This window comes from Palaemon carinicauda, chromosome 1 (assembly GCF_036898095.1).
Source record: "Palaemon carinicauda isolate YSFRI2023 chromosome 1, ASM3689809v2, whole genome shotgun sequence".
Lineage (NCBI taxonomy): Eukaryota > Metazoa > Arthropoda > Malacostraca > Decapoda > Palaemonidae > Palaemon > Palaemon carinicauda.
The window spans coordinates 152,896,033-152,908,546 of record NC_090725.1 but is presented as its reverse complement, the minus strand read 5'-3'; the positions used below and the strand labels follow the sequence as shown (position 1 = coordinate 152,908,546).

At 34.3% G+C, this 12,514-nt stretch overlaps 1 pseudogene; it reads right to left on the bottom strand.

The window, feature by feature from the left end:
• Nucleotides 1–3,661: 3,661 nt before the first annotated feature.
• Nucleotides 3,662–5,951, bottom strand: LOC137643386 (uncharacterized; annotated as a pseudogene).
• Nucleotides 5,952–12,514: the final 6,563 nt, after the last annotated feature.

Sequence of the window (12,514 nt, the reverse complement as noted above, 5' to 3'; positions counted from 1 at the left end):
TCCCTACTTCCTTTCCTCACTGGACTATTTTTTTTTCGAGCTCTTGGCCTTATAGCATCCTGCTTTATCAACAACGATTGTATCTTATCTAGTGATAATAATAATAATAATAATAATAATAATAATAATAATAATAATAATAATAATAATAATAAAAACATAGGTAATAAGATATTTTTAATCTCCGCCAAAGGTTAATGAAGTCATCCATGGCCTATGATCTACTGTATCTGTGATGGAAGATTAGTCAAAATCCATCAATTTGTATTGATATTATCTCTAAAATGGCAAAAAATGCAAATCCAGATCTTGAATCCGGATACGGGTCGTCTCCAAACTTTAATGGTGTCGTCCATGACTTAAGATCTATGTTTGGTCAAAATTTTGTCAAAATCTGTAAAGAAGTTTTGGCGTTATCTTTGAAATGGCGAAATAGGGAAATCCGGATCTAGAATCTTGATCCGGATCTGGACCATCTAAAAAAAATAATAGATTCGTCCTTGGTCTATCGGTGGTAAAATTTCGTCAAAATCCCTCAAGTACTTTTGAAGTAAAAGTGTCCACAGAAACGATGAGAAATTAAAACTTTGATCTAGAATCCAGATCTGAATCAGGATTACCTCCACATTATCATAGGGTCGTCCATGATCTAATATCTATCTCTGGGAAAAAAGTCATTAAAATCCGTAGGGTTCTTTCATAAAATATTGTCCACAGTCACACAGCAGACAAGTAAATAAATAGATAAATTAAACAACTCTATTTCCTAACCTTTATTTGAGGTAATAATAATAATAATGATAATAATAATAATAATAATAATAATAGTAATAATAATAATGAGAATAGGTAGTATGCAACCTCATCTGAAGAATTAGCATCATAAACTTTTTCTTCCGGAATAATGAGTTTTACTTGTTCATGTGAACAAAGAGGTGTAATCTACTCATATACTGGCAGTCAGTACTGGTAATCTTTAGCCACTGGATTTAGACCTCTTAAAGAAACCTTCGCTCTTAGCTGTAGATAGTGATGATCTAGGGCAACTGGAGATGGACTTCTTAAAAAACTATTTACCTTTGGTTCCTGATATATCTCCCGTTTTATGAAATCCTCAGTTGTGGCATTGAGGAAATTGCTGACCATAGTCATGAGACAAGCATCCTGTTATCATATGACACAGGTGTTACCCTTTTTGTGCAAATTGACGGTGTTCCAAGGCACCTTCTGCCTTACCAAAGCCTTCAGCACAAGTGATGCCCCCCTCGTAAGATGAAGAGACCCAAAATAATGGATACTTCCTTTACAAGATGAAAAAAATGTCCCATAAGGTCAAAGAAGTCCCTTCGTAGGTGATAAAGACAAGCATATACCATGACTTCGCCTCACAATAATGCTTCTCTCCATACTTTTTCAATTTCATCGGTTTCGATCACAATACATCTGTGTAATGTGTAGGAAAATCAACCACACCATCATAACCGAGCTCAAAATCCTATTCATCTCCACTGCACCTACTAGAATCCACGGAGTTATATTAGTCTGGCATTTCTCTTCTCCTATGTGAGAGTCATTAACAGAAAAATTGAGTAATTTCCTAGTGATGAAGAGTTGACGAAAACCCACTATATTCACAGGAAATATCACTGTTATCTCAGAATTACCTGCGAAAGGGTGGAGCTTTAGGGCTGTTGACCCAACAGCCCTAAAGCTCCACCCTTTTGTCCACATGTTTTCTTTATTGGAATGAGGCATTGTGTATTTTTTCCCCACACTACTCGTTGTCTTTTTTCTTTGATGGACAATGCAGCCTACCCCAGTGGGTTGGCGAACCCCATGACGCCATCTATGCCCAAAATGAGTGTGATTGTCCAGCTGAGAATCAGAATCATCGTAATCTCAAACACAATCTCTAACACCAAAACCATCACCAAAACCGCTCATAACACCACTCCCTAACCTACTATTAAAACTGTCCCCAAAAATATCTTCAACACCACCGTAACAACATCTCCAACACTACTAACAACACTTCTGAAACCCCTCTCTAAACAACCTAAAAATGCATCCCCAACACCACCTTCAACACCTCCCTAACCACCCGATCCAATACCATATCCAACTCCATTTCCAACACCATCTCCAACACTACCTCCAACACCGCCACCACCATTCACAACACCACCAATAGCCCCTAAACCACTCTCAAAACGATTTCCCAAAGTTTCTCCAACACCAACTCCAACACCATCAGTAAGTCACTTTACGTTACACTCCCTTCCGCCATTACATGCTTGTTTCTTTATATTATAGCTGTGATAAAAAAAAACTTTCACTATCACTTCAACCCTCCTCCACATTATTGTCACTATTATCACTGAAAAGTACCCTTTCCACTTGGCAAATACTTAGATCCTGAATCTGAAATACACTGACATCTACTCTTATATTTTTATCTGAATCGTCAAAATAATTTTTCAGCAACGCAAACCTTATTTTCCTTGTGCTGTGTTCATTGTACAGCTCCAAAATGCACTTATATAATCCAAATTCTGCTCATATGTTGAAGCAGAATTTATAATAGCCTCATCTTGTCTTTCCTGAGAAAATTCAATTCTCCATCAGGGTCCCTTAGAAAATCCTTAGAACGATAAAACATTGTTCCAGACAACACTACCATCACCAAAATATTTCCAAAGTCTTTATGCAATCTTTGATAATGTTTGCATAATGGTCAAAAGAGCATATCTAGCTTAAAGATATTGAAATATACACACATGAGCTTCTTACTTTTAGCAAAGTCCAGAGAAACTGGGTGAGTATGGAATTTAGCGCACATGGAGCTCATTCTTTGTTCCAAACACATTGCAATAAAGTTCAACTAAACCTCTACTCTAACATAGAGTTTTTTTTTTTTTTTTTTGTTTAGGTGCAAATTTCGATATTTCAAAAAAAAAATCTTTTTGTTCAAGTATATTACCTCCTTCGGTCATCTAGAGGTTGAAGACTATGAGAAAATCAGAGAATTATGTTTTTAGTAAATTACCATATTCCAAGGCTCAGGGACGTGCAGAGAACTTTTTCAGGGCAGGTGCTCAAGTGAAAAAAAGGGCAAAAATATACAAATGAATGAGGCTAAATATATACCAGCTAAATATTCTTTCAAATTTTTTTAAACTAGCCATTAATAATTCAAGAAAGAGATAAACCTGACTGATATCATAGGTACCAGTGGGCTAATGTTTTTTATGAACATAAAATCTACAGTACTCACTACCAGTAGAACTAGGAAATTTAACAAACGATAAATTATATATATTACTTTTACATAGATGACTGCAAGAAAATCAATCAGTATGATCAATACACTTGGCTAATAACCAGACCTTATAATTCTATATTTATAAGAGAACCCTTCTGTGTGCCATTTCTTTGAATATGCTGATAACTTCACTATTGTTGATTGTGATATCCTTTTCACTTGCTAGCAACAAAAGATCAGGTAACCTCTCCTCACTGGACAGGGTGCGTAGCTTTGTCTTCACCAGCTTGAGTTTGGAGAAGGTCCTTTCCACTGTTGCAGTTGTAACGGGTAGAGTGGCATAAATTGTTAAAAGTTCAAGCATAAGTGGCAATATCTCCTGGACATTGTTTTCTTTCATCAGGTTGAGCATTGTAGCTGCAGTGTTCTGTGGCGGGAAAGGAAATGATGGATAGAAGATCTTTAACTCCCACCGTAGCTTGTCCACTTCTTCTAACTCATAAAACTGGCATAATTTTTGCAATGACTTGGATGCCTCTTCATTCACAGGTTCCTTCCAGTTATCTTGAACTGTCATACAATGAAAGGCATTTAGGATAACCCATGTTGTGTTGCCTCCACCTTTAAATCTTCTTTGTAGTTCTTGTGATATTGTATCTAAAAACACATAAAATACTCTCACATGGTACTCATCCAAGGATTGATATTGTTAGTCCTCAGTTGCAAATGTAACACTATAATTTTATCTTTCAGGCTTTTTCTTCTTCTGACTTGTCCAGGAATCCCAGAGGGGAGGTCGATGGCCATGGAATCAGCTCTCTCTTTATCATTTGTAAAAATCTCCTGAAACTTCTCATCATTTCTTAATTCTCTCAAACTTTGTAGCACTCCATCCACAATTCTGAAGGAGGCAGCCAAATCAAAGTCTTTCTGTTGTAGGGCATTAGAGGTATGAGCAGTTTCTTGAAAAACTGGGGTGGCAATCTCAAGACAAACAAGAAATTAAAAGTTAATACTTTGCAGCATTATTTAGGCATCCCCTGCTGATGTATCAGGAGAATATTTTTGCACAATCTCTTCTAAAAATTACTTTAGAGCCTGGATGACCTTCCTCATGATTCTAAGAGCTGACTCTCTGCAAGCCCATCTTGTGTCTGATAGCTTCTTAAGTTCAAGTGGGTGGTCTTCTGGATACAATGCTTTCTGTATCTCCATGAAAGCAGCATGACGTTTTGAAGAGTTAGCAATCAAAGCATACAGTTTCTCTACCAAACTGAAAAAAGGTTACACTCTGAGAACTTGATTTTGCACTCTCGACTAATACTAGATTTAGGCTGTGTGCATGGCAGTGTACATAGAGTGCCTTTGGGTTTTGGGTTTGGAGTCTGGACTGTAATCCATTGTATATTCCACTCATATTTGCTTCCCCAATACCCATATCATCTATGTTCATGTTATTTTTATTAAGCATACAGATCACTTCTTTCTCCAGTGCTTCACCAGTTGTTGATTGCACATTGAATACTTGTATGAAAAGTTCTTTTATTTTGAAGTCATGTACATATCTCACAACAAAAGACCTGTTCTGTGTGTGATACATCAGTTGTTTCATCTATGGGGATAGTAAAGATCTTGCTCTTGTGAATTTCTTCTAATATCACTCTTCTAACTGGAATAGCCAAAACCCTGATCAGGTCATTCTGAGTCCTATTTGAAAGCAATGACAATTGGGGTCTTTTCAGTGTTTCTTGTTTTTCTTTAATTACATCAAGATGCAATTCAACTACACTGTCATACTTGCTAAACATTTCTACAAATTCAAGAAAATTTTCTCGATTTTCACTGATAGAACTTTCTTGGTCGCCCCTAAATGGCAAACCTTGCCTTGCCAAGTATAGAGAGGTGGAGATCAACCTACATAAAATTTCTCTGTGTCTCTGCTTCTCTTTGTCTGTAGCAGCTTGTACATACTGATTAGCTGTTTCTAAAGCAATATCTAATGCTTGACTTTGGAACCCTTTCCATCGAACCATACCAGTACTGTGAGATTCTGAACTAGCATGCTCCTTTATTTTCTCTAAAGGAGTCCTCCAACGGCTTATGCCTCTGATTTCCAAGCTACTCGGCCCCTGTACTTTTTCTCATTCAAAAACAGATGACAGCCTAAGCAGAACATGGCATCTTTCTGAGATGAATACTGCAACCAAGAGTTCCTTTCACACCATTTCCTCTGATACGAGCATCCCTCTAAATTCTTGGGATATGAAATTACTGGATGACATGGGACATAATTATTGCAGAGTCCGATGAAAGACTCACTAATAAACATTTTATAATTAACAACATGGGCAGGGTCATTTGAATACTGTAATTCAGGTAGCATGGAAAATGGCTCTTCAACTAAGGGCACTTCTGCTCTTTCTTCAATCTTTGGCTCCTGTGGAGCAACTTGTTGTTCTAAGTTATCTAAACTGTCCGCTTCATTTGGCTCTTCGTCTGCTTCCATATCTTCAGCTTCTGACTCTTCAATCTCCAGAGTCTCCTCCCAGCTCTCCTCCTCCTCCTTCACTTGCTCTGATGTTGAAGCTGCCACTCTCGGCTTTATCCAATCACAAAGAGTTCTGCTACATTTGGCAGCATCTTGTCTGCCCTGCTCCTGCTCCTTTTTTCTTCTCTCCTTTCGTGGCATCAATAGATCATTAATATAACAGAATTAGAAAATTATTGTTCCAAGAAAAAATCAGGATTACCCTAAATTTGAGTCAATTACCCTAAATTTTAGGCATCAGTGTAAAATACCTATTGACAAGAAAAACACAATAAAAGGTACAAGTGATTACATACGTACATAAATCCATATCCTTTATTCAAAGGAAGCAAAAATAAATGAATGTAGAAATTTAACTTTTTGCTATACCCTTCATACCTTTCTTACGATTGATTGATTAACACCATGATATCACATATCTGAAACTTCTGTACATTTTGCATTACTTGTGACATTACTGATTGCTTTCAGAATTTTGCCATCATTAGTCAGTGTATGAGAGGACACTTTCAAGTCCAGTGTTTCTTATGGTATATTACATGCATTATCCCTTTTGATGTTTCATTTTAAGAGAAGATATTTATGTTTTTGTTATATTAATTTGGCTAAAAAAGCGCTCGAATGCCGCATTTAAGTATGGTAGAGAAAGGAGGGGGATATGACTAAAGCTATATTGGGAAAGCATGGCTATCCTACAGCATTTTCCTATTTAATAGAATATTTCTTGAGTTTGTAAAATCAAGTTGATTTGATATTTCTTCGTTTAAATAAAGGAGTCTTCATTCTTCATCTACAGCATATTTATCAGCATATTTCGCTAATATATGGCTTTTTGGACCCACAACATAATCGCCGATTCGCAGTAATCAATCTTTACTCAGATAAGCATAAACACCATTAATAACAAGAAATAAACATGATTCTCGAATGTTAAATGGAGAAAACGAGTAAAAAAACAAAATAAACGAAAATGAGAAATGAACAGGTTTTTTCACCATCCAGTTGGGTATTGTTGATTTAAAAATTAAAAACTAAATATCACGTGCAGCTCAATAACATAATTGGACACATTATGCAACAAAAGAAATGGAACAGCTGCTGTATGTGTCTCATTCAGTAGGGTAATGGCCACATACAATGAATCATACCGGTACCTGTACCGTTCGGAGTTCCAGTCCGCATTACTGTAGCCCCGTTCCTACTTTCCTCTTCAAATCTATTAATTTACTCGACTCACTTGATCCACTGTCTCTCTCCCTCTTTTTGTTATTACACTTTTTATAGCTAAAAACGGAGTCAAAGCCTTATCACAGAGGCAATAACAGTTAAAATAACTAGGAAAGCTTACCTGGCCTGTTGTCAGTTTAGCTCAGCTGAGCTTGCCTTGGCCCCAGTGTTACCAGGCAGTGAGACATATTCAGCTGATCTTGGGTGACCCAGTGTTACCAGGATATAAAACCCATTTCTACAAGCTTCTATTTATTATTATTATTATCATTATTATTATTATTATTATTATTATTATTATTATTTATATAATAATAATAATAATAATAATAATAATAATAATAATTTTTATTATTATTATTATTATTATTATTATTATTATTATTATTATTGGCAGAGATAAGTGGCATAGGCAGCGGGCCTATAATTAATCCCTCTAAAAAGGGCACTTTTAATACAGTAGCAAAAGCGGCAGGTGCTTGGGCACCCCTAGCACCCTTCCCCCTCTGCACGTCCCTGCCAAGGCTGTTTTTAGCTGGCAGAGAAAAGAAAGAATTTATGGCATATTTTTGCGCTAAAAGGGTTAAGGGGTCACTGACTCCCATCCTCTTTGTTTGGTTCCTGCTCAACCTCTCAAGTGAAAACACTTGCATGCGTAAATACTTTCTATACAGACCTGAAGCGTGGTCCTTTTTCTGAAAACTATATGACATGGTGTATTTCAGATATAGTTTGTGTACATTTGACATGAAAAAGGGAGAACATATAGCCCATATAGGCTACTTGCCTGCTAAAGGATTAATGTAAAAGTCTTAGGAGTATCGGGTATAAGGAGTTACATTACGTGATCCATCCTTATATCCTTACTGTGATGGACTGCATAATTTTTATATTTTGGTTATTTTCTTGTACCTAGATTTTCTCAAACTTGTTAGTAGGACGGGTTCAGGATTGAACTTCTAAATGTAAAGAAAAGAAAGATTTAAGTGGCCATGTTTGCAGGCAGAAAGAGAGAACAGTAACATTTTAAAGTTATGCTTATGATAAAAAAGTTATTTATACTCAGGAAAATTCACCATATATATATATATATATATATATATATATATATATATATATATATATATATATATATGTATATATATATATATATATATATATATATATATATATATATATATATATATATCTTGAAAAGGTTCCACAATGATGTAAGACGTGTTTGAAAACTTGATGTATATTTGTAGATATTACAAAAAACGTTTAGAGCTTTCGTCCATCATCTGTGAACTTGGTCACTAAAATGTTTATAATATTACAGTCAGGTACTGATATAAGGAAAAACAGAAATACATAAACAATTCAAATACACAGCCATATAGTTAAAACAGATTAAAATCAATTACAGAACGATTTCAGGTTGTTGGGCCCTTGTCCTTTCCAAAATTCTTTGAAATCTTCTGGGTGGTATGTTACGATGGTCACTAGCCAATTCGATGTTTTGGTAGTTCTGGTCGTTTGTCACTTGCACTGTCTGTGGAGGATGCACCTGTGAAGGAGGGACAGAGGAGGAAGCATCTCTTATCTTGGCACATATATTCCTACAGTTACGAATTTTGCTTCGCCTACATATTTTTTCACTGATGTTTTCATCTTCTACTATTCCCCTGTTACCGTCAAAAGTCTTGTTCAAAGAGATCACAGCACCTCCTATCGTTCTCCTGATTGCCCTGTCACGACACCTGTAAACAATGTCTGCCTTGTTAAAGGCTATTGCATGACTTTTCTCCCAAGTATGTCGGGCTATGGCACTATAGTAGTTCCCCGATCTGCAAGCTGCAATATGTTCCCTTTTCCTCTCTTCCAACGAGCGGCCGCTCTCCCCGATGTAGCATTCCTCACAATCCTTACATGGAATCACATATACTCCTATCTCACCATCATCTTTACCTGGGTTATTATTAATCAGTTTCTTCCTGAGGGTATTCTCATACTGAAAAACGATATTATATCCCGGTGTCTCTCTACACAAACCAAGAGAGGAATTGGCGAGTTCTTTGTTGTAGGGAAGTAGCAGAGATGTTTTAATATCAGGCTTATCAGTTTTGTCAAGGGGATTAAAATATATCTTTCTAGCTTTTTTGTGACAATGTTCGATAAAATATTTAGGGTAACATAGGTTCCTAAAACTGTGTATTAAAAACTCAATTTCTTTATTAATATAAATAGGGTCACATATACGATATGCTCGGATAAACAGATTTGTTAAAACATTTGATTTGACTTTAGCATCATGATATGAAAAGAAATGAATGTATGAATTGGTGTGTGTGCTCTTTCTAAAAACGGAAAATTTAAAAGACCTATTCACGTTATCTTGGTGAACTATCAAATCGAGAAAGGGTAATTGATTATCGGTTTCTCTTTCCACAGTGAATTTTATGGAGGGTACATAGCCATCCAGTAAATTCAAAAACCTTCTAAAAGCCTCCTCATTATGTTTGTATACAATAACAACATCATCCACATACCGTACCCAAATTTCAGGTTTTATTTATCTTGGTAATTTGTTAACATACAATTTCTCAAAAAACTCCATACATAGGTTGGCCAAAATTCGTAACTGTAGGAATATATGTGCCAAGATAAGAGATGCTTCCTCCTCTGTCCCTCCTTCACAGGTGCATCCTCCACAGACAGTGCAAGTGACAAACGACCAGAACTACCAAAACATCGAATTGGCTAGTGACCATCGTAACATACCACCCAGAAGATCTCAAAGAATTTTGGAAAGGACAAGGGCCCAACAATCTGAAATAGTTTTATAATTGATTTTAATCGGTTTTAACTATATGGCTATGTATTTGAATTGTTTATGTATTTCTGTTTTTCCTTATATCAGTACCTGACTTGTAATTTTATAAACATTTTAGTGACCGAGTCCACAGATGATGGACAAAAGCTCTAAACGTTTTTTTGTAATATCTACAAATATATACCAAGTTTTCAAACACGTCTTACATCATCGTGGAACCTTTTCAAGATAACAAGGAAGTACGACATTGTACTTGTTTGCACCATATATATATATATATATATATATATATATATATATGTACATATATATATATATATATATATATATATATATATATATATATGTACATAAATATATATATATATATATATATATATATATATATATATAAATATATTTATATTATATATATGAATATATATATACATACATATATATATATATATATATATATATATATATATATGAATATATTTATATTATATATATATATATGAATATATATATATATATATATATATATATATATATATATTTATACATATATATATATATATATATATATATATATATATATATATATATTCATATATATATATATATATATATAAATATATATATATATTTATATATATATATATATATATATATACATATATATAAATATATATATATATATATACGTATATATATATATATATATATATATATATATATATATATATATATATATGTGTGTATATATATATATATATATATATATATATATATATATATATATATATATGATGCAAAAAGCAAAAATAAATGAAGAGAATATAAAAATCCGAAAAAAAATATATCAACATGCTAATGTCCATGAGGTCCTGATATTAGTACTTTATTGCAATGCAATTTGTCACATTAAACCCATACCACTACAAGTAAGTAACACACTAACAACCTAAGAAAAAAAAAAACGATTCGATCGAACTGCGTAATTAAAAATGCTCATTCTTACTCCTGTCAAATAACTATCTAGGCACAGATGGAAAAAAAGAAAAAAAAACCCAAATCATGATAGGCCATTTCCTCCACTCTTATCTGACTCATCTTATTTATAGTGACCTGGATGATTTTGCTCGAAAGATTGATCATCTCCTTCGTAAAACCAACTATCAGCACCCCACCCCCTCCATCTTTCTTTTTAAGTAAACCGTAAACCACAACTTCCATCAAGAGCCCAAAATGTCTTTATCCCGCAGGCCCTACTTTACATCACACCCTACTGTCACAGGACTTTTTAATACTTGATGTGCATCGGGGCACGAAAATCGATCCTAAATTTCGGGTAAAGATTTCAGAAAAGCTCTCTTACTGGGGAGATTCCCCTAGTATGAAGATTACGACACACCTTTGTTTAACATAACATAGCCCGTTGCGACCCTCTTAAGGGTCATTTCTTAAAGTTTTGAAACTTTCACCTTACACCGACTTTTTTTTTTTCTTTTTTTCTTCTTATTACACACCACATTCCATTGGGTTCTCTTACGAAGTATCTTTGGTAAAGTACGTATTTTTTCTGATTTTGAGTGAATGTATATTTTATGAGTAAAGCTTCTTTTTTAGGTTATTAATTTTTTACAACCTCTTCGAATCGGAAGGTGACGTATTGGTTACTGTGTACGTATGGTTCATGATTAGGTGGCCATGATGTCATGACAGTAAAAGAGACAACGTTCAAGTTCCAGGTAAACCAGTGTGCATTGTGCTTCTTTGTCAAATCCAACTCTATCTAAATAATTTGGTAATTATTTTTGAAACCAATCTTTTTCTATGGAGACCCCTTAATCCAAAATAGACATTTGGACAGGTAGGATATTGGTGATATACAATTTTTAGTAATAAAAGGTATCTAAAAAGGTTGCTTTTAAAAGATTTTTCTCCGGAGGGATTTATCATGCTGCTAATAATTATGTTGCAAGTATTGCTTTATAATTTATTTCATAGCTACATTAAAAACCAACATTTCACCTACTTTACATTAAATTAGCTAGGATTCGTTTTGTTGAAATATGTCCATTTTGAAGTACGTTCAGTAGCAAACAAATGCGCGTCAAATTACTCCAGGCAAGTGCTAGTCAATCCTAACATCGTTTTAGTAATCAATGGTTACTCCTACCTGAAGTATACCGGAAGCACACTCTCCCATCAAAATTGACACTGAAAAAGAGTACCTATATTTCAATTGCCTGTTTATGTATATCTGTAAACAGGAGTATTTTTTTTTTCTGCTTTTCTTTATCTATAACCTTTTCCCTTAAAGATTGATGCTCAGTGTGAACATATATTTTGATATTGGAACTATGTCGTTGAATGCAATGGCAAATTATATTTTAGGCATTCTGATCATATCCTGCCAGAAAATTCATAATATTCACAGTCTATCCTTACTTTATGAGCTGTATTTTTATACATGGATTTCCAGTCTCACCATACATTTTTTTTCGAAGTATGATACCAATGATACACCTAATGGCAAATGGCGTGACAGACGTGTGAAACGGCTTATAAAAAAGAAACTTTTTCCCCAATTTATTCATAATTCTCCCATTAATACTTACACAGACACCTGTGCTGTAAGTTCTCTTCTCTTTTTTTTTTTTTTTTTTTTTTTTTT